The 23249-nt window shown below is 40.8% G+C and overlaps 1 pseudogene across 1 annotated transcript in view; it reads left to right on the top strand.

Moving 5' to 3' along the window:
- The first annotated feature begins 5133 nt into the window (after positions 1–5133).
- The window catches only part of LOC311615495 (tryptophan--tRNA ligase, cytoplasmic-like), a 33750-nt pseudogene continuing 15634 nt past the window's right edge, over positions 5134–23249 (top strand). Inside the window, exons 1-2 of the transcript in view lie at positions 5134–5351; positions 6016–6212. The product of the transcript in view is annotated as a tryptophan--tRNA ligase, cytoplasmic-like (transcript). The remainder of the gene's footprint in view (positions 5352–6015; positions 6213–23249) is intronic.

The following is a 23249-nucleotide window of genomic DNA, read 5'->3' as shown; positions in this document are numbered from 1 at the left end:
ATCTGAGTAGTATATGTGTTTTCTGGACAAAAGATTGAAAAATAAAATCTAATTTTTGAAACTGATTTAAACTTTGATATAAAATTATAATAACTAATTATTTTTTTGCTCATTCTCTCTAGCATCTTTTAGCTATTGGAAAACATTTTTGGTATTGAACATCTTTCTTTTTTCTACTTTGCTTTTCTTGTCAGGTTGGGGGAAATAATTTCTTTAAGAATTAAGTTCCAAAATAATGAAGTAATTAGTGGGCTGGCCAAGAATTACCCTTGAGCAAGATGGATTTTTTTCCCCTTCTGCATGGCTAGGTAAACAATTTAATATCTCTGTTCTTTATTTCCCAATGTGCCAATGGGAGTAGTTCAGGGAATAAGTGTAAAAATAAAACATACTTTAATAATTTAGGTTGTATATAATAAAGTAGGGGACATTTTCTTACATATACACTCTGAAATCTCTCCTAAAAGAAAAGAAAAAAAAAAGAACAAAATGGAGAATAAATAATACAATAAAAATTTCCATATCCCCATGTGACTAAGAGTAAGAAGTCAGGACTGAAACAATGTTGGAGGATACTAGAGCCAACTCAGTCTCCTGAATAGACACTTATCCAAAGAGAACATACAGAGGGCTAATAGAGATACGAAAAAATGCTCAGTATTACTAATCATCAGAGAAAAGCAAATTAAAACCACTATGAGGTATCACCTGCCAGAATGGCTACCATCAATAAATCAAAAAACTCACGTGTTGGCAAATATATAGAGTAAAAGAAATCCTCGTACTCTTGGAATGCAGATTGGAACAGCCACTGTAGAAAAAACTATAACGTTTCCTCAAAAAACTTAAAAGAGAACTGTCATTTGACCCAGCAATCCCATTTCTGGGGATGTATACTAAGAATCCCAAAACACCTATCAGAAAGACTATATTCACCCCTATGTTCATAGCAGTGTTATTTACATTAGCTAAGATTTGGAAACAGCTCAAGTGCCCAAAAGTAGATGAGTGGATAAAAAAGTTAGGGTACATTTACAGATTGGAATACTATGCAGCTGTACAAAATAAAGATCTCTTACCCTTTATGACAGCATGGATGGACTTTGAAATTATTATGCTGAGTGAAATTAATTTGTTGTTTTGGAGAGAGAGAGAGAGAGAGAGAGAGAGAGAGAGAGAGAGAGAGAGAGAGAGAGAGAGGAGAGAGAAGGGTGCAAGGGCGATTTCTTTTCTGGGTTCTTGTCCAGATGGATTCAAAGAATGATGCCATGGACAAAAGGTGGTAGGTGAGAAGTACAGAAACTTTATTGCAAGCAGATACTATCTCTAAAACTCCTAATTCTAAGTTTCTATTCCTAAGACTCTGTCTCTCCTAACTAAGGAGGTCCACTAAAGAGGGTGGTCCCTGCTCTCTTTGTCTTGAGGCATTATAAATCCTGGAGACCCCGTTCCCTTAATCTAGGACCCCTGTTCTTTCCTCAGTCGTCACTGTACTACATAGTACCAGTTTCAAAGGCCAAAGCCCACATGGTGATCCCTCTTTCTTTTCCCTTATTTTGCAATATTCCTCTATCCTCTGTGAAAATATGTTTCCCTTTTCCCTGTAATCTGTGTCTTTTCTTTGTCCTTCACATATCCATCTTATCTGTTCAAGTTGAAGTTACTTTTTTAATATCCTATCTAATAAAATAGCAATATGCAAATTGACCATCACTCCAACACATAATATGGCTGCCACCATCTGGTCAAAGATGGCCTGCATAGGAAGGTAGTTGGGGGGAACCAGGCCTGCAGGGGAGGGCAGTTGGAGGCTATCAGGCCTATAGGGGAAGACAGTTAAGGGTGACCAGGCCATCGGGGGGGGGGGGCAGTTAGGGGCAATCAGGCTGGCAGGGGAACAGTTAGGTGTCGATCAGGTTGGCAGGGGAGTGGTTAGGTTGGTGATCAGGCTGGCAGGCAGAAACGATTAGTGGCAATCAGGCAGGCAGGTAAGCAGGCAAGCAAGCTGTTGGGAGTCAGCAGTCCTGGATTGTGAGAGGAATATCAGACTGCCCCCAGGATCAGGTCTAAACAGGCAATCAGACCCCTTCAGGAGTTCAAGGTTGGAGAGGGTGCAGGCTGGGCTGAGGGACACATACTCCCCCTCCCGTGCATGTATTTTGTACACTGGGCCTCTAGTATGTGTGTGTATATATATATTAGTTTCAGAGAAGAAGGGAAAAGGAGAGAGAGATAGAAACATCAATGATGAGAGAGAACCATCAACCAGCCACCTTCCACATGCCCCACGATGGGGACTGAGCCGAAAACTCGGGCACATGCCCTGGCTGGGAATTGAATCATGATCTCCTGGCTCACAGGTTGACGCTCAACCACTGAGCCAAGTTGGACTTACTTTTGATTTACCTTATGGTACCTAGCAACCTTATCCTGCCCAGTCTTTTTTTACAGATTTTTAAAAAATATATTTTATTGATTTTTTACAGAGAGGAAGAAAGAGGGATAGAGAGTTAGAAATATCGAAGAGAGAGAAACATCAATTAGCTGCCTCTTGCACACTCCCTACTGGGTATGTGCCTGCAACCAAAGTACACGCTCTTGACCAGAATCAAACCTGGGACCCTTGAGTCCACAGGCCGATGCTCTATCCACTGAGCCAAACTGGTCAGGGCTACAAATTTTTTTTTATTGATTTCAGAGAGAGGAAGAGAGATGGATAGAAAGGCAGAAACATCAATGATGAGAGAGAATCATTAATGTAGGGGGAGTATGTGTCCCTTCTGCAAGCCCCCAGTCATGTGCCTTGTCCAGGAACTCAACCATGACCTCCTGGTCCATGGATTGATGCTTAAACACTGAGCAGCACCTCCTGCCAAGTCATGAGAGTGAAACCGCTAGCTTCTCTGCTCAAAGAGTAAAATGACCTCTTTTTTTTCATAACCAGAGATGTTTTATTACCCTTATGGCTGCCTCAGCTACTCAGGTCAGAGCTGCTTTTGATCTAACCAGTGGCTGCTTTAATTGTTCAGGCCAAGATGCCTCTATCCTCTCGGTACCCTCTCCCTTCCTGTATATCTAATTAAGCTAGCTAGCTAACCCTTATCAAAATAAGCCAGAGAAAGTAAAAATCACACCATCTTGCTTACATGTGGAATCTAATAAAATTAACCAATGAACAAAATAGGTCCAAAGATGTGGATGCATGAAACAGACTGACAGATCTCAGAAGGGAGGGTGTGAGGGAGACAAGAACAGATTAACCAAAGAACATATTGCCTATATGCATACCCATGAACACAGACAATAGTGTGATGAAGGCCTGAGGAGGTGTGGGGTTGGGTGCAAGTGACAAAGTTGGGGGAAATGAGGGGGAGGGCATCTATAATACTGTCAATAATAAAAAACAAGAATGAAACCCGACAATAAATGGGTCTGTTGTAGGCAGTTAAACAGACATGAGCAGAGCAAGGATGTTATGCCAGTACAGAAGATCATCAAGATGGAAAGCCCCAGGTGTCTAGCAATACACAATCAGTTGTAGGGTGGGACCTTGCCCTCAGGGTGAAATGACACACCTGGAAAGCTGCTGAATATTCTATTTAGATCTTTCCCTGAGACCTCCCCTCCACCCTTAAAACCCTTAGGAAAGAGGATCCATCCATTGTGCTCTCTCCAATACTCATGCATTTCCCTTCTCCCTGACACATTACCATTAGCTTCCTTCCTCCCAAGCTCCAAGGGCCCTTCCTTTACCTATACAACACATTTCCTAAGCCCATTTATTTTAGGAATTACTGTAATTCACCCAATAAACGTTCTTTTACAGTTTGGGTCTTGCTGTGAATTATTTCCTAGCCAGAATCCTAGTACCAAGGTTGCTAAACCCAGGTTTGGTCTGACCATCCCTTCAGACAACTGATGCCATTCCTGCCACCTACATTGGGTCTGGCCTGCCTGTCACTACTTGAGCCAATTAAGCAGAGACAGGGTTGAATCATATATGAGTGTTTATTCCAATAATGCTGACAGTATGGTCATCCATGAAAATCTGCGTTGTGCCTCCCCCTCTTCCCTGCCCCATAAGCCAGCCACTTAAGTATATTGGGTAGGAGGACAAAGATTACATGGGGAAGTGGGCAAAAGCAATTACAGGCATGGGGAAGTAGGCAAAAGGAATAAGAATAGGTATAATTGTTACAGATTACAAACTATGAGAGCTGGGGTGTGCTTCTCTGGGGACTCCATTGTTTTGGCAACAAGGTTGTTAATTTTTCCATAATAATGAGAAGGAAACTGGTTTTGCAAGACATGTCAGACCATAAAAACTGTGGATAATGCACTGCCCTGGGGAGGTGGGTGGGTCATTATCTCTGGCTACTGGACAGATCATTGGATATGGCCTGGGAATGCCCAATACCTGGGAGCCTTCCTGTAAGCCCACAAAAGGGGGTGGAACCATATCTGCAAGACAAAGACCCAAAAGCTTATAAATAGTGAAGCCCTCTTCATGTTTCTTCACTCTGATTTGGAAATTATTCATTCCTGGAGTCCACTAGTGTTAATAAGCGGTGTCCCTCTCTTTCTCTTGGTCTTCTGCAACATTTGGTTCCCTGAACCGGGAAGCCAACCATGTTTGGTTGTTTGCCTCTGGTGAGTGAATGGGGTTTGGGACCAGGGCCTCCGGAAGGTGCAAGCTGCTGATTTTAGCAAAATTGAACTGGGGGGACTCCAGGTACTCCCGGACCTCAGCCCAGGACCTGTTGACAGAATCAGTAAGGTAGAGGCCCCAGTCAGTCAGGCCCACTCCAAGTGAGTGGAAGGGGGAGCTTCATCACCTCCCCAGAAGTCATAGGACTTCTTCAGGTAAATCAGGAATCAGGACTCCGGAGGTGAGTGAATTCAGATTCTATTAAGGAATTATAGGTTCACTCTTCTGTTTGTTTGTGTGTGGGACTAGCCAATTTGTTACCGAGAAGGGGGGCAGGAATATTAGATACAGACAGATGGGCCAGGAAGGCCTTCCCAGCTGAGGAACCTGATTGGAATCCGAACTCAGAAGATGAAAGGACCGGGCTAGAAAGATATCAGCTGGCCTTCCTCCATGTAAGGGCCGGAGCCAGCAAGCCCATCAACATGGCTAAAATCTTTGAGGTTTTCCAAAATCCTGATGAAAGTCCAGCAGCTTTCTATGAGAGACTATGTGAAGTATACTGCATCTACAGTCCCTTTAGAACTGAGGCCCCAGACAATCAAACCTGGGTAAATGCTGCTTTTGTAGGCCAAGCCCAGCCTGACATCAGGAGAAAATTACGAAAACTGGATGGGTTTGCAGGAAAAAATGCTACTGAACTGTTAGAGATAGCTAACAAGGTTTTCATCAATTGAGACAGTGAAGCAAGGAAGGAGGAAGAAAAGAGAATACAAAGAAGGGCCAATATAATATCAGTGGCTTTTAGAGGCTCAGGCTCCCTGACAGATCAGCAATGATACAGACCAGGGGGAAAAGGAAGAGGGAGCCTGAGACAAGACCAGTGTGCCTACTGTAAGGAGACAAGACACTGGAAGAATGAATGTCCAAAATGGCAAAGTGAAAAGACTGGGCCCCCTTTTCCGCCCAATTGCTATCAACCAAAGCCACCTGAAGCAGATCTCATTGTGCTAGCAATGGCTGATTCCGACGAGAACAGACCGGGCTCATTTCAGCTAGGCCCCCACGAGCCTATGGTCAGAATGAAAATTGGGGGCCAGACTGTGGACTTTATGGTTGATACTAGAGCCAAGCACTCAGTATTCACTCAGGAAGTAGTGTCTCTCTCAGAAAAAGAGGTCACCATTATTGGAGCTACTGGGGAATACTCCAGGCCTGGCTAAGGACCACACTCTGGTGCTCAGCGACTTAAAGCCTGGGGCACAGCTTGTTAGAATCCATCAATATCCAATTCCAAGGGAAGCACGCCTAGAAATTCAGGTCCACTTAGACTGGCTGCTTCAGTGGGGACTTGTTAAATGATACAGGTCTCCATGGAGCACACCTTTCTTGCCTGTCAAAAAGCCTGGGACTAATGACTACCACCTGGTGCAGGATTTATGGGCTGTTAATGAGACTGTTATCACCCTGTATTCAGCACTGACAAATCCCTACACTATTCTGGGACTCGTCCCATCAGAGGTGGAATGGTTTACATACCTAGATCTGAAAGATGCCTTTTTCTGTATTCAATTAGTGCCTTCCAGTCAGCCTCTCTTCACTTTCAAATGGGAAAACCCAACTACAGGGGCCAAGGAGTAGTCCACCTGGATCAGACTGTCACAAGGGTTCAAGAACTCTCCTACTCTTTATATTGGAGCATCGGCATTTGATCTAAGTTCCCAGGACAGGACTTGGGGTGTGTTCTACTCTAGTATGTAGATGACCTCCTACTGGCCAGCTCCACATGAACTCAGTGCTGGGAGGGAACGCAAGCCCTTCTTGGACTACTAACTGAAACAGGATATCGGGTATCTAAGAAAAAGGCACAAATTTGTCAGAAAGAAGTCAAGTAGACTGATCTAGACTTCTGGATCACCCAAGGGAAACAAAGTCTAGGGACTGAAAGGAAGCAGGCAGTATGTGCCATCCCAGTCCCTAGCACCTGGCAGCAGATTTGGAAATTCCTGGGAGCGGCAGGATTCTGTCAAATTTGGATCCCAGGGTTTTCAGACCTGGCCAAGCCTCTCTATGAAGCTTTAAGAGGAGAAGAGAAGGCACCCATTTACTGGGGTCCCAAACAGAAAAAATACTTAGTCACCATAAAGGCAAAGCTCACTGAGGCACTGGCACTAGGGCTACTACCATGTTTCCCCGAAAATAAGACAGTGTCTTATATTAACTTTTTCTCCCAAAGTTGCGCTAGGTCTTATTTTCAGGGGATGTCTTATCTTTCCATGCGCTAGGTCTTATTTTTGGAGGATGTCTTATTTTCGGGGAAACATGGTATATGTGACACCAGACTTTAATCTTTTTGTTCACAAGAACAGTGGGGTAGCCCTAGGAGTTCTAACCCAGGAGTTTGGACCCTGGCAAAGAATAGTAGCTTATCTTTCCAAGTGGGTTGATCCAGTTGCCTCTGGGTGGCCCCCGTGTCTCAGGGCCCAAATACACGTGGAAGTGGAGGGATTGTATTGGATGAAAAAAATAATAAAAGGACCTGTCACAGCCAATGTGCAGCTAACTAATGTTGCTCCTAATTGTTTCAGCAGTACACAGGGACAACATCCAACAGGTCACCTCCCAGAGGACCTATGCAACTCTACCCCCAAGGCTGAAAACACCACATACCCCTGGTGCCCCTGCAGGAACATTCTATGCGTGTGGGACCACTGCTTACTTCTGCCTGCCTGCAAACTGGATGGGCATGCCTTCAAACTTCAGATGGTCCTACAAACCAGAAGAACTCCCTACAAACCCATCTGAGAGGAAGAAGCGGGATGCTAACCCCTTGGTAATCATCCCTTTCCAGCAGGAAGTAGCTAAGAGTGATCATCACCCCTGTTCACCACAACATCGGGTGATTGTTGCTTCACAAGGCTAAAAGAAGCTTGTGGGACAAGGGGGGAAATGAAGAAGAAACTGGTCTTGCAAGGCATGTCAGGCCATAAAAACTGTGAACAATGCATCACTCTGGGGAGGGTCATTATTGCTGGCCCCAGGACAGATCATTGGATATGGTCTGCCCCCAACACCTGGGGTTCTTTCTGTAAGCCCACAAAAGGGGGTGGAACCATATCTGCAAGGCAAAGACCCCAGAAGCTTATAAAAAGTGAAGCCCTCTGCATGTTTCCTCACTCTGATTTAAAAATTATTCCCGGAACCCACCATTGTTAATAAACGGGGTCCCTCCCTTTCTCTAGAAAGCATGGTTGGTATTTCTTTGGTCTTCTGCAACAGTAATAAGCAGTTATTAGATAAGGAGAATGGGCCCCTTTCCCTATCAACTTACACATCCCAGAGCGTACAATTCTCAGTCAGGTTAGAATGTGATTTTCCTAACCAGAAAAAACAATCAAGATTAACAGAGAATGATTAATATTTCTGCCCCTAACAAGGACCAACATTCTGAAAAACATAACTAATGTTTCTTTGGTTATGTCAGAGATGTTAAGGTCACCAAAGGAAGAACACACAAGGCCAAAAGGAAGAATAATATATTTATTGTTACATCTGCTAGAAGAAGAGCTGAGACCAAAATGGCATCATCAGGGAAGAGTAGGGGGAACAGGATATTTATGCCTCTTGTAAAGGTCTGTCAGAGTAACCAGTAGGACCAAGTGCAGTTGGGAGACAGGTATAGGTGGTCCACTGCAAACCGGGTAAGGTGGTTTACTGGAAGCCAAAGGCCATTAATCATGAGACTTAACGAGAATAACAGAACACTCACCAGAAAGGATGACAGCCCCAAGCAGGGCATAATGGAGCACATGAATGTGCCTAACAAGAGAAGGGGGGAAATTCCCTTCTATTATTAATTCTTTTGGCTGATCTAAAAACTAAATTGACACAATACAGATTAACAAGAAAAAATAAATTTAATTCATACATAGGGAGGTTTCAGAAATGAGACCTAAAAAATGACTAAAGCAGGCAGTTTTTACATTTTTTAAGGCAAAGAAACCATAGATTCATGAAGACAAGATAAATAAATGTAGACTCAGGTGCTTAATTAGTAAAGAAAGTAACAAGGTTTATTTATATAGTTATTGCATCCCTGAATTTTCTCTCCCTGTTGATAAGGAGGTCTCTATACCTCTTGGTATAAGGAAGATACATTTCACATTGGATAATTTATTTCCTGATTTCAGGGGGATACAGAAGAGTCAAAATGTCTTTTGTGCACTGGCTGTTTCTCAAGTAACTTTATCTCACTGTTAATGTAAGAAACATTCAAATCTGTAAAGATTTTTTGTGGGTTTATTTGAGTCAAACTAAACAACTGGCAGGAAGCAGAATCTCAACAGATTGAGATAATGCTCCAAAGAATAGCAGATTTGCACCTTATTTTATACATTACAATAAAAAGAGGAGATGTAAGTTGGTTACAAAAACTCCATTGGTGATAGATTAGGGAAGCAGAAGTAAGCAAAGCAAGGAAACCACTGGAATTGGATAAAAAGTAAAATGATAGACACATAATTATTTTACTTAGGTGGGTACAGGATAGTTAACAGTCAACAATTAACTCAAATAACAACGAGGAGATGTGTGGTCTCTTCATATTGGTGCCTGTGCTTTGAGGGGTCTGGAAAAAAGGAAAACTGCTTTGACATTCCAATGATATATTATCATAGATGCTAAAAGACATTAGGCCCAGTTAAAGTAAGATTGACCTTTGTCAGGGAAGATATAATACTAGCCTAGGAAATGACTACCCACCATAAACTGCTTTTTTTTTTTTTTGCCAAGGCTGACCAGCAGACCAACAGATGATTGATTATACAAATTTTGTTGTAAACGAGAGGGCTAAGGGACTACCTGGCTAAAGGAACCAGACATCCTTGATTGCCTGCCTCTTTAGGTTTTTATTGTAACAACAGCTTGAGATAAAGTTTATCTTTTATATACAATCAGCAGGGTAAGTAATCTTGGGAGGACACATGTGTGTGCAGTGTCCTTTAAGCAAGGAAACCTACAGATTAAGCATAAAGATTCCGGTAAACACCAGGGAATCTGCACATGCACAGTCTTGTTTGGAAAGGTCCTCCAAAATGCCCCCAGCGTTTTAGAGATTCCTCCTTACAGACTTTTCAACCAGGTTTTCTGTGCTTCCCCACACTTTTTAATTTTGAAAGTTTTAATTTCAGACAATCCTTTGTGGTTACTTTAGGTTTTTGAGTTTTCAAGGCCACCATGCAGGCTTTCCTTGAAATAGTCAGATTAGTATGTGGTCCCTTTTCGTCCATACCACTTTGACATATTTGGAAACAGCCTACCCCGAGCATCATCAGTTAGAATATACTGAAATCTATGATAACAGGAAATGTTGAAGAGGTTCTACAAAGGCCCCAGTGATTCAAGACTACAGGGTAGGGTAGCTAAAAGAAAACATGTGTTGGTAGACTATAAGCTATTTCTCTTTGAAGGGGAACAGAATTTTCCACTCCAAAATATGTCTCTCTGCCATAAGGATTATCTTGAGCTGGTTATTTTTTAAGATAGAGAAGACACAGAAAAAGTTCTGAACACCTTGAAGTTTCCCTTTTCTAAGAGACATTTACATTTTTATTTTTATTTCTGAGATGCATTAAATAACATCTAAATCAATGATCTCCATCTTTAAGGGTGTCTCCCTCTCTGTACCAGGAAAAGGGGGATGATTCTAAATCTCTAGAAACTCTTATGAAGGACTTAAATCTGCATAACAGCCTTAGTCTTTATTGTGCTTTGCCTGGTAACCTCCTATTACTGTCCTCTACCTTCAACATCTTCTTTTATTTTTAGTATTTAAGGTTATGACTTGGATTATTTTAAGTTGTTGCTCTATTTTCCTGGATCTCTCTCAGGCATATTAGAGGTATACATGTTATTAAACATGCATTTGTTTTTCTTCTTTTATTCTCTTTTATTTCTGGGTGAGGGAAGAGAGAGAATATCTCAACTAACAACCTAGAAGGGGAGAGATAAAATTATTTTCCTCCCCCACACAACATATAAGATCTAACTATGAAAATCAATATTTCTATGTATTACAAATGATTATTCTGAGAATAAAATGAAGAAATAATTTTACTCACAATAATATCAAAAAGGATAAAAATCTCAGAAGTAAATTTATCAAAAGAAGTATAAGGTTTGAATAATAAAAGTACAGAATATTTCTGAGATGCATTAAATAACATCTAAATCAATGAAAATGGTCATAAATTGGAAAACTAAATATTGTCAATATATTAATTCTCCCCAAATTGATTATTAATTACTGGCAATTCCAGTCATTATCAAGACCTCTAGATTATGCTAATGACTCCTCAATTTTTATAACCCCTGCTCTAGTCTTTTTAAAAAATATATATTTTTAACAATTTCAGGAAGGAAGAGAGAGGGAAAGAGAAATAAAAACATCAATGATGAGAGAGTCACTGATTGGCTGCCTCCTGCATACCTCACACTGAGGATCAAACCTGCAACTCAGGCATATGCCCTGACCAGGAATCAAGCCATGACTTCCTGGTTCATAGGTCAATGGTTTAACCACTGATCTATGCTGGCCAGGCTCCCTGATCTAGTCTTTAACAAACTCAGTTTGCCCAAAGCTCTTTCTTCTCTTTTTCTTTTCTTTTTTTTTCCTTTTAATATGTCTTATTCCAGCCAATGGGTCCAGAGTGTGTATTGCTTATTCTTACAGTAGTACTTAGCATTAAGGCTATATTTTTGCCACTATGTTTATAATGTATACCAGTTTACAATTTCAAATAATCATTAAAGAATAAACCAAGAGACTTCCTCAAGATAATGGTTATTTATCTTGCAGTCCAGACTTCTAAATCTCCAAAGTCTATCTTGCCTTCTAAAAGAATATGATTCTGGAGATGACACTTCTTTGTTTCCACAACTCTTATTCACTGTTCTTCTTTCTCATGCACATTAAAAGGGAATTAATTAGAGGAAATATTTTAATGTCCCTATTTGCCCTTTCTCTATAATAAAAGTGTTAGATGAAAGAAAATTAGTAAAATATATATGAAAATCTTCCTCCTGTCAGAGTCTGGGGCACACCATGGGAACCAGAGTCAAATCCCCATCCAATCACGTGCATCTCAAAATCACATGAGACCCAGACCAGGCCGGCCCCAACCCCATTGGGCTAGATCCAGACCTGGCCATCCCCAATCCAGTCAAGCCCTGTTAGGTGGGGGCATGGCCTCAAGTTGCCTGGCCTGGTGCCAGGGTGGGAGGCACAGCCTGAGATCCCCCATCAATCTCCGCTAGGTGGGGGGGGTGCAACCTCAGGTCCCCCAGCCCCTTACTGGGGTGAGGGACATGGCCAGAGGTCCCCCGGCCCAGGCCAGCGGGGTGGGGGTGTGCCTTGAGATTCCCGGTCAAACCCCATGTGCAGGAGGTGTTGCCTGAGGTCCTGTCAAGCCCCATGAATGGGGTTGCTGCCTGAGGCTCCAATCAAGCCCTGCATGGCAGGGTTCATGGCCTCAGATCCCCTGGCCTGGTGCTAGGGCAGGGGGCATGGCTTGAGGTCCCCCCGTCAAGCCCTGCTGGGCGGGGGGGGGGGGGGGGGGGGGGGATATGGCCTGAGGTCCCTAGCTAGGTGCCGGGGTAGCCAGCACAGCCTGAGGTCCCCTGTCAAATCACACGGGGGGGGGGGGTAGTGAGGGGGGGACGCGCAGCTTTAGGTCCCATGTTCGGGCCCAGTGCTTCACAGCCTCAGGTCCCTGCTGATTGCTCATTAAGACTCATTACAGGAATTCTGCCTCTGCTATGGGCTCAGCCATCTTGTGTTATGAAATCCCTGCCTTCACTGTGGGCACAGCCATTTTTGTTATGGCATGATAATTAATTTGCATATTGTCACTTTATTAGATAGGATGCCAAGGTTGTGGGTTTGATCACAGATCAGGATATATATAAGAATCAACCAATGGATGCATAAGTAAGTGAAACAACAAATAGATGTCTATCTCACTTACTTTCTCTCTCGAAGAAAAAAATTAAAAATTTTAAAATAAAATGTTATAATAAATAAAAAGAGGATGGAGAGAGGAGAGGCAAGGAGAGAGGAAATTAATAATCAAAGAAAAGTCTATAGACCTGACTAGTTTAGCTCAGTGGATAAAGCTTTGGCCTGCAGACTGAAGGGTCCCAGATTTGATTCCGGTCAAGGGTATGTACCTTGGTTGCAGGCACATCCCCAGTGCAGGAGGCAGCTGATCAACGTTTCTCTCTCAACAATGTTTCTAACTCTCTATCCCTCTCCCTTCCTCTGTGTAAAAAATTTATATATATATATATATATATATATATATATATATATATATATATATGTATATGGTCTATGGTTCTTACAAATAAGAACATTATAGTTGCATACTTAGATTTTTCTTTCCCATTGTATGTATTTTTTAGTAATGAAAAAAACTATTTGAACTATTTAGAAACCACTAAAATTTGAAAAAAACATTTTCAATTTTTTCAACTTGAGCTTCAAGCTCACTGAATTACCGGTAAGTTGGATTTCTCACATTGTTTCTAATGAAGTAAGAAAGATTGTGCTATTTTTGCAGCCATATATGTTTGTCAGCTCATTAGTATTGCTCATTTATTTACACTTTCTCTTCATTCTTTAATATATATTTTTCCTTCAAAGTATTATAAAAAGAGAAGTACAAAAGGTGTATCTTGGCATCTATGTGGAAAGTCAGTTTATAAAATTACATTCTTTGTACTTATAGGACACACAAACCATTCCTTATTTCCCCAGAGATATATATTGCTTCCAGTTAAATTAATTTTTTCTCTCTAAGACTCTTATTTTTATTAAAAACTATGCTAGTTTTCCCATTTTTAAACTATTTCTACTTAAAGTCTTATTTCTGGGACTTTAATTTATAAAACAATTTGATTTGGTATAAAAAGTCACCCCAAATACATTTAAAAATGAATGTTAAGAAATATCTTTTGAAAGAAAGAAAAAGAGCACTAAGTAAACAAAATATCCTGTTATTTGTTGGAAGCAAAATTCTCAAGTTATTTCATGCTTTAAAAAGAATCTTACTTATATTAGTTATCTATTATCTTCTTAGATAATCTATCCTATGAATTCAGCTGCTTTGGTTTCCTCAGATTCTCACCTTTGTTCTTCAACTCAAGGGTTCTACTAGATTCTACCTAGGTTCCCCTCCTTGTACTATGTTTTTTGTTTTTCCCAGTTTTTTCGGTTGTCTCCAAGATTTTTCATTTTTTAATACTGCCAATATATTTGTTATTTCCAATATATTGTCTGTTTTATTTTCTTGTTATTTTTGTTATTTCAGACAGGACAGTAAATCCAGTGTCTGTCACTCCATCTTGGTCAGAATTAGAAATTCCCCACATGAATTATTCTTAATAATTTAAGTGAGGGGCACAGAATTATAGTTTTCATATGCAAACTGAGTCTAATGATACTCTTTTAAGAAGGATGAGGGCAGGAGGTTAGATAAAGGGTTGTCTTTGAAATTTAAAAGGCAATATTATATTAGTATTTCAACTTTATTATTTAGAGTCAGGAATGGTATAAGTATATCAACAATTGAACTTCTATGCTCCTATATTCCCATTCTAGTCTCATTTCCTTAGTAGCTTTGCAAATTATTCTACTTTTGTGTAAAGATATTTTATGATCCATTTCAGTCTCAGTTAATAATTTAAGACATCTTATTGTATAAATAAAGTTAATCAATAAAACATAATTTAGAAGTAAGTAAAGAAAGATAAAGTCAAAACAAAAACAAAAACAATTCATGTAATATGATATGTCTCATAAAAATTTTACAGTGTATAGTGGCCAGGATAGGGAAAGGATGTGCAAGCCACTTATGGGATTCTAAAACATTCTTTATTTTGAACTGGCTGGTGAATTACGAGGCATAACAAATCAACATATCATAAAAATTCATTAATTTGCACAATCAAGATTTGTGTATTTTACTGTATGGAAATTATATGTCAATTAAAAAGTCATTAGAATGTATTTATTTATTTGACACCTGTGTATTTGCCACAGATGGAATTGAAATTTACCTCTGAGCTTCCCAGCAATCAGTGAATTAAAAAGGAACATTTATTTAATTTCAAAAATCACAGAAAGAATAAAGAAACATATTGTTACATAATTAACTGTAACTTAATTATTCAAACTATTTAAAAGTTTATCAATAATTTCATAGAAACATCTACATTTGGTATCTTTGCTCTGGGAGAGGATGGGAGAAGGAAGAATGTATTGGTTTTAAAATGATTCATAGAAATAATATATGAAGTTAATTAATTCAACTTGCTTAATATTATTTTCTGTACCTTTTTTAAGCACACTTTGAAACTATGGCGTAATTATGTTGCAAGAAATAAAGGGTCATGATTGTCTTGGGAGCAAACAGGAAATGATTCATCTATTGTGGAATGTACTGAACATTCCACAAAAAATTCCTTTGCTCTTTCTAAGAGTAATACCTTCTTGAATCATATGGCTATGTAAGGCTTCCTACAATTTACTGTGATAATATAGATCATGTAACACACTCATGAAATCTTCCTTATCATTTTTAACGCAATAAAGAAGAGAACATGTTGTTACATAATCAGATATGTTTTATCTTACTTATCCATAAAGGCAGAAGAAATGGCTCAAAAATTGGAAAACAATTGAAATAGGCTGGCCTAAAAAATTTGTAGAGCTCTAAAAAAGTATGATCTGTTGGAATAAATGTGAAGGTTTTTATGTGTTTGTCAGCAGTAAAAGCACAATCCTCAAAGCAGTACAAACCTGGCACCAAAAAAAAAAAAATGATGTAAAACTCTCCTTTTTTGAAATTAATTTTTCTCTTAAGAATTGAGATAATAAAATCAATTTAAGTTTTAAGCTAAGCCATTTAACTAGTTTTAGAAATTGTTCAGATTTGCAAGGAGCTGGTTTCCCATTAACAAATATTGTGGGATGGGGTAGGAAGAAGCAGGTGAAAACCAGAAGCAAATTAGATTTCTTTTAACATTTTCTTCTTCCCTAAGATAGTTTTGCTAGTCTATGTTCCTTGACTTGAAGTTCAATTAATTTGTAATAAACTAATAAAATAGGAGACCTTTTCACTATGCTCCCAAAAGAACAATTCTATTATTTAAAACAGCAAAATAATTTTAAAATGAAATTGTTATTATTATTTTAATAATAAAAGCAAATTAAATTAACTTTCAATTTTACAGCTAGTAAAAAGCCACTGCTTTTAATATAGAAATATTTATTGTGTGAAAAATTTTCTTTCCAAAAGAGTATTTTAACAAAGATACTCAAAATAATAGCCATCATTGGAATTTACTTTTGAGCAAAATTTATGATAAGCAGAGATGCAACCATCCTATATAATAAAGAGCTAATATGCAAATGGCCATTAGACCCTCACACCCTCATGCCCTTGCACCCTCGCACTGGGGCTGGGAACCTGGGGCTGTGCTCCTACTCCCACCCCAGTGTTGGAGCTGGTGGACCTGAGGCCAGGCTCGGGGACCTGAGGCTTCACCCCACACCCTGCAGGTCTTGACGGGGGATGGGGCCAGCAGGGTATGGGTCTCACTCAATTTCGAGGTGCATGCAGGTGGACAGGGACTTGACACTGGGTCCTGCAGCACTCCCCAGACTCTGACAGGAGGAGGATTTTCATATACATTTTATTAATTTTCTTTCATCTCTGACACTTCTATTATAGAAAAAGGGCAAATAAAAATATTAAAATATTTCCTCTAATTAATACACTTTTATTTTATTGTTTATTTATTTATTTTTATTTTTAAATAAATCATTATTGCTCAGATTATTACAGTTGTTTCTCTTTCCCCCCCCCATAATTCCCCCCTACCTGGTTCCCACGCCACCCTCTGCCCTTACCCCCGCACTGTCCTCATCCATAGGTGTTTGATTTTTGTCCAGTCTCTTCCCACACCCCCCACACTCCTTTACCCCTGAGAATTTTCAGTTCCACTCCCTTTCTATGCCCCTGATTCTATTGTATTCACCAATTTATTCTGTTCCTCAGATATTTTATTCACTTGATTTTTAGATTCACTTGTTGATAGATAGTATTTGTTGTTCATAATTTTTATCTTTACCTTTTTTTCCTTCCTCCTCTTCTTAAAGAATACCTTTCAGCATCTTACCAAATAAAAGAGAAACATGCAAATGATCCATCACTCAGCTACACCCACTACCAATCAGAGTGAGTATGCAAATTAACCCAGTAAAGATGGAAGTTAATTTGCATATGCAGGCACAAAGTGATGTGAAGCCTGCTATGAGGGCAAGGGAGGTGGCAGAGGGAGCTACTGAAGTGGTGCTCCGGATAGAAGCAAGGACTTGCGACTCTGGGTAGCCTGGGAGTGTGGACATGCCAGCTCCTGGGCGGCCAGGGAGCAGGGTCATGCTGCTCCCAGGCAGCCGGGGAGTGGGGATTTGCTGGCTCCTGGGCAGCTGGGAGTGAAGCCAGGGGAAGGAAGACCTATTCTTGCATGAATATTGTGCAACAGGCCTCTTGTTTCATATAATACTGGTTTGGAGGTGATGAACTCCTTTAGCTTTTTCTTATCTGTGAAGCTCTTTATCTGCCCTTCAATTCTGAATGATAGCTTTGCTAGGTAGAGTAATCTTAGTTCTAGGTTCTTGCTATTCATCACTTTGAATATTGCCACTCCTGTCTGGCCTGCATAGTTTCTGTTGAGAAATCAGCTGACAATCATATGGGTACTCCCCTGTAGGTAACTGTTTTTCTCTTGCTGCTTTTAATATTCTCTCTTTGTCTTTTGCTCTTGGGATTTTAATTATGTGTCTTGGTGTGGTCCTCCTTGGATTCCTTTTGTTCCAGGTTCTCTGCGCTTCCTGAACTTGAAAGTCTATTTCTTTCACCAGGTCGGGGAAGTTGTCTGTCATTATTTCTTCAAATAGATTTTCAATCACTTGCTCTCTTCTTCTGGCACCCCCATAATTCTGATGTTGGTACACTGGAAGTTTTCCCAGAGGCTCCTTACACTATTTTTCATACTTTTGGATTTTTTTTTTCTTCTCTTTGCTTTTCTGGTTGGGTGTTTTTTGCTTCTTCGTATTTCAAATCTTTGACTTGATTCTCATGATCCTCTAGTCTGCTGTTGGATCTCTGTATATTATTCTTTATTTCAGTCAGTGTATACTTAATTTCTAGTTGGCCCTTTTTCATATCCTTGAGGGTCTCACTAAATTTATCGGCGGTTTCTAGAAGATTCTTGAAAAATCTTATAACCATGGTTTTGAATTCTATATCCAGCAATTCTCTTTCATCCATTTCTTTCATTTGTGACCTGTTTCTTCATCTATGCATTTTTGCTGCTTCTCTATGTTAATAGAGTGGCTTAGTGTGCTAGGTGTTCTATTGGATCCAGTGGCTCAGCCTCCCTAATTACCTGAGGTGGGCACTCTTAGTGCACCCATTTGTGGGCTGTGTGCACAGTCTTGTTGTAGTTAAGCCTTTGTTGTTGTTGGTATCACTGGTAGGAATTGACTCCCAGGTCAATTGGCTGTGAGGACCCACTGTGTCTACACTGGTAGAACTTCTGTGCTGGCAACAGCCTTATGGGGCAAGACTTGCTTCAGTGGGGCTTTGGTGCTCACTGAGTTTGGCCTCTGAGTGTGTCCCTTATGGATCTGAGGAGTTGTAATCTGGATGGTCCTACTCTAACCACTGGGTACACTGGCTCTTGGATCTACAAGGAGGTGCTAATTTAGCCTCTGCCTGAGGCCACCCAGCAGGAGCTATGGAGAGATCTTCACTTTCCTCTTCTCTGTTTTGGGTTTGGAAGTGCCCAGATGAGTCCCAGCTGTTAAGCAATGCAAGCTTCTGTGTGGCTTTGGGCCTTCTTTTGGTGGTACTAGGACTCGCTGACCCAGTTGCAATCTGTTAGGCAATTTTAGATTGCAAAGGACCAGGCCATTCATATGCAAAAGCTTCTGTGCACAGTTTGGATGAGGCGGGGTCTCAGAGAATGAGCAGGGTGGACCAAACAGCTATGTCTGATCCTTAACCCTTCCCTAAGAGGCCCCTGGATTTCAGTGTCCCTTGGTAATTGCTGCCAGCACCTCTGAGAGAAAGCTGCCCTCGAGTTCCATCCAAAGCCAGACAGTCCAGTTTCTTCCCATATGAGTCTGGGTCCCCAGAGTCTTGCCCAGAACTGGAGTTCAGACCAGTCAGGAGCTTGTGTCTCCCACCAGATTGAAAATGACAGCCACGTACTCAGTTGCCAGCCCTTTTTGTGTGCACACCTCCTTACCTCTGGATTTTACTTCTGCACCTCCTCTAAGTCTCAGTTTGCTTTTCTTTTTCCTTCTAGTTGTAGAGTTTCCACTCAGCCAGCATTCCTGTGGTTCTGGATGATGTCTGTTTTGTCTTTTAGTTGTAGTTTTGAAATGGTTGTGTGAGGCAGCAATTTCAGGTGTTTACCTATACCACCATCTTGGTTTCCTCTAATTAATACTCTTTTAATGTGCTTTAATTTCATGCATCGGGCCACTAATGTAATAATAAATGGTATAACTTGGTTTCCTCTAATTAATACCATTTTAATGTGCTTTAATTTCATTCACAGGGCCACTAGTGTAACAATAAATGGCATAATAGTACATTACTTGAGAGTAAGTGATAGAACTTTTGTGGTATTCAAAAGAATTTAACCTAAATGCAATGGACAAGAAAGATACAATTCATAGTCTATGGATTCTATATTCTAGTGGGATAGTGCATACAAGTATACAGAATTGCCTGGCCAGCATGCCTCAGTGATTGAGCATTGACCTATGAACCAGGAGGTCAGGGTTTGATTCCCAGTCTGGGCACATGCCCAGGTTGCCATTTTGATCCCCAGTGTAGGGCATGCAGGAGGCAGCTGACCAATGATTCTCTCTCATCATTGATGTTTCTATCTCTCTTCCTTTTCATTCCTCTCTGAAATTAATAAAAACTTAAAAAGTATACAGAATTACTTCCATAATTATTATTTAATTGCAATTATGATGGATGCTCTGTAGCATGAAAGTGCAATATAAGCATTCTTTCAATCAATATTTTTTTATCATAAAGGAAGAAAAATAATTTTACATTTACTATTCTAAGTTCTTGGTTAAAAGCACCTGTGATAAAAGACAAATTAACAAGAAGAAGAAAAAAACAAGAAAAAACACACAAACAGAAGTTCAGTAACATGCATACCTCCTGAATATATGGCTGATACCCAGGAAAACTGAGTATGGTAACTCTTAGAAATGGCCCAAATCATCACCTTCAATACAGCTAAACACAAAAAAGGTGTTGAGAGGGTAGGAGGGGAAGAAGGGAGACCTGTTCTGGGAGGTTGGGGGTGGTGGAGCAAAGCATAGTTAATAAGGGTAAGGTTGTTACACAACTTTAGGTAATTGTCTTCTCTATTGGTAAGAGTTTCTAAAAATTTAGTCATCCTCCTCTTCTTGGTACAGAGGGGAGACACTCTGACAAATGAAGATATCCCTTATAAATTTACAAAAGGGTAACTTCTGCTAGGTTTTCAGAGTTTCTCTTGTGTCTGCTATTTTTTAAAAATACCAGCTCAAGATAATCTTTATTATGAAAAGGCATATTTGAGGGCAGCAAAATCTGCTCCTCTTCACTAACATTTTAATATTTTCTCTAAAGATGAAAAGGACATTTTCTTTTAAATGAAAACTTAAAGAGTATGGCAACAGTCTTTTCTTTTATTTTTAAATCCTAGGTATTTTTTCATCCAACTGTGAGCCACAACTTCCCCTGGAGACTTTTCCATAAATGTCAGCCTTTAATGATCATTCTCTCTCTTTTTTTTTATTGACTTTTTACAGAGAAGAAGGTAGAGAGATAGAGAGCTAGAAACGTTGATGAGAGAGAAACACCGACCAGCTGCCTCTTGCACACCCCCTACTGGGGATGTGCCCGCAACCAACATACATGCCCCTGACCAGAATGGAAGCTGGGACCTTTCAGTCCGCAGACTGACGCTCTACCACTGAGCCAAACCAGTTTCGGCTGATCATTCTCTTTTATAAACTATTAAACTTAGAGTTGTGCATATTTACACTTAATAGTTCTCTAATAGAATTATTTATATTCATGTATCTCCACAAATAAGAACTAAGTGCTCTAAAAGTAAAAATTACATAACTTCTGTTTATTTTGCACTGTATACAACACTTAGACAAATTCTGAGTAGAATATATATTTGTTGATAAGAGTACTTGATAGTATAAAACATTATTCAGATGAGTTTTAAAAACTAATGGCTCTTGAGGACAAAAATTCAATGAAGTACTGCCACAGGACTAAAGGGGTGCATTTGTCTGCATACATCAAAGCATCAAAGCCCAGTCAAACACAAGCAGCATTTTATTAGTTGAGGAAATAGCACTCATCCCCGAGCCTCATGTAAGCTAGTGAAAGACTTGGAGCTCTGATGGAGTCCAGGTGAAGGGTTATATGGGGGCGGGGTGGGGGAACATTAATCATGGTGGCTAAAGGAGTTGGGTTGGTCGTGGTCTCTACTGATTGGTTGGGGCCAGGATAGGGCATATTTGATCCTTATATCAGGTCCTTATATCAGCCAGGACATTTTCTCTGTCAAGTTTCATGAGGGTGTGGTCCATATGTAACTCAGTTTTTATAGGCCTGGGGCTAAACACAACTAAAGTCAAGATGTTACCTTTAGCTTGAACAAAACTCTATTTCTGTGGTCAACAGATCTAAGGCTTTGTTCTTAAGACAGGTTGATACAGATCTGAGTCTGTTGTCCTAAGGGTTGAATGTTTAAGGAAGGCAGTTGATATACAGAAAGGAGAAAGAGTCAGGTTCATACCATAAACAGGGAGTCACAGGGCTAGCCTGAATGGAGGGCTGCACAGAAGATGCAGGCACACATGGATCCAGGTGTGCCATACAGATTCCAATTGGCTCCCCTAGATGTGCAGCCTGTGTCCAGCACTGAGAGGTGAGCTGAGGCTATAGTATCTTTGGACTTTCTGACAGTGGCAGATTCTACAGCCTCTCACACTCCACTGAACCTCATAAGAAGACAGTTGGGGAGGGCAGGGGAGTATCCCCCAACCACAGGGAAAGGTTCTTACACAGAGTGCCAAAAGTTAGAAAGATGAATGGACAGGGCCCAAAATGCCAAAAGCTAGCAAGATAATTGGATAGAAAAAATGTCCTCACCACCATCCTATATAATAAAGAGCTAATATGCAAATGGTCATCACGCACTCACACTGTCATGCTTTAATGGCTCAGACACTCAACACTGGGGAGAGAGGAATGGGGACCAGCCAGGCTGCGTCCTGGGAGAGGGGCAAACTTCTCACCCCATGGTTCTGAGCACCAGTGGCTGCACCTGTGCCTGCAGCCCAGGAGAGGGACAAGCCTCCTGCCCCAGGGTCCCAGGAGCCAGCAGCTGGGGCTACAGCCCAGAAGAGGGACAAGCCTCCAGCTTCATGGTCCTGGGCTCCAGTGGCTGTGGCCCAGCCTGGGAGAGGGACAAGACACCTGCCCCATGGTTGCAGGCACCTGCAGTTGCAGCCCAGGAAAAGCCACCCACCATTGGTCCCCTGCAGCTGTGGGCAGCCTGGGTGAAGCTGGCCTGGGTCCTGAGTGCCTGTGGCCAGCCAGAGGGAGGGAAGCCTGGGTCCTGGGTGCCTGCTACCAGCCAGAGGAGGGAAGCCCGGGTCCTAGGTGTGGGATGAAGCAGAGGCCATTAGGGGCTATCAGGCCAGCAGGGGAGCAGTTAGGGGTGATCTTGCAGGCAGAGGTGGTTAGGGGCTATCAGGCAGGCAGGCAGAAGAGTTAGGGGTGATCAGGCAGGCAGGCAGGCAGGCAAGTAGTTAGGAGCCAGCAGTCCCAGATTGTAAGAGGCAGTTGGACATCCCCTTTGGGGTCCCAGATTGGAGAGGGTGCAGGCTGTGTTGAGGGACCTCCCCCCACCCCGTGTACAAATTTTGTGAATCAGGCCTCTAGTATCTCTATAAGAACTGCTGGGTTGAACAGGAAGGGGAGATGGTCTTTAAGATGGGAGTCCAACATTCTCCCAGGTCATGGCACCTAAATAAACTTCTGTCCTTTTGTACCAGCACCTGTTTCACAGGTTTGCCTTTTGTTGAAGCAAGCAGCTGAACCCACTTTTTCAATTAAAATGTTAAGAAATGGAGTTTCTGCAAGGTTACAGTATCTAAGCATTGCAGTATAATTTCACATAACACTTTCCCATGCATTCCAAGAGTAATTCTGGTGATATTTTAACTTTGTTAAAAATACTACTTGACTTACAAAGCTTTTTTAATGTGCAAAGAATATTTTAGGGCCTTTCAATGTAAATTAGAAATTCATGAACTTCTGTTGTTCATGATCCAGATTTTGCCAATCTATTTGCAAAGAGAAGTGATTTTCACAATAGCAGGGAAGGCTATCTTTGCTGGAACCAAATGAAAAATGTTGATTTGAAGACACTT

This window comes from Pipistrellus hanaki, assembly GCF_964339955.1.
Source record: "Pipistrellus hanaki genome assembly, chromosome: X".
Taxonomy (NCBI): Eukaryota; Metazoa; Chordata; class Mammalia; order Chiroptera; family Vespertilionidae; genus Pipistrellus; species Pipistrellus hanaki.
Note: the sequence above shows the minus strand (reverse complement) of the source record. Positions and strands in the feature narration are given on the sequence as shown.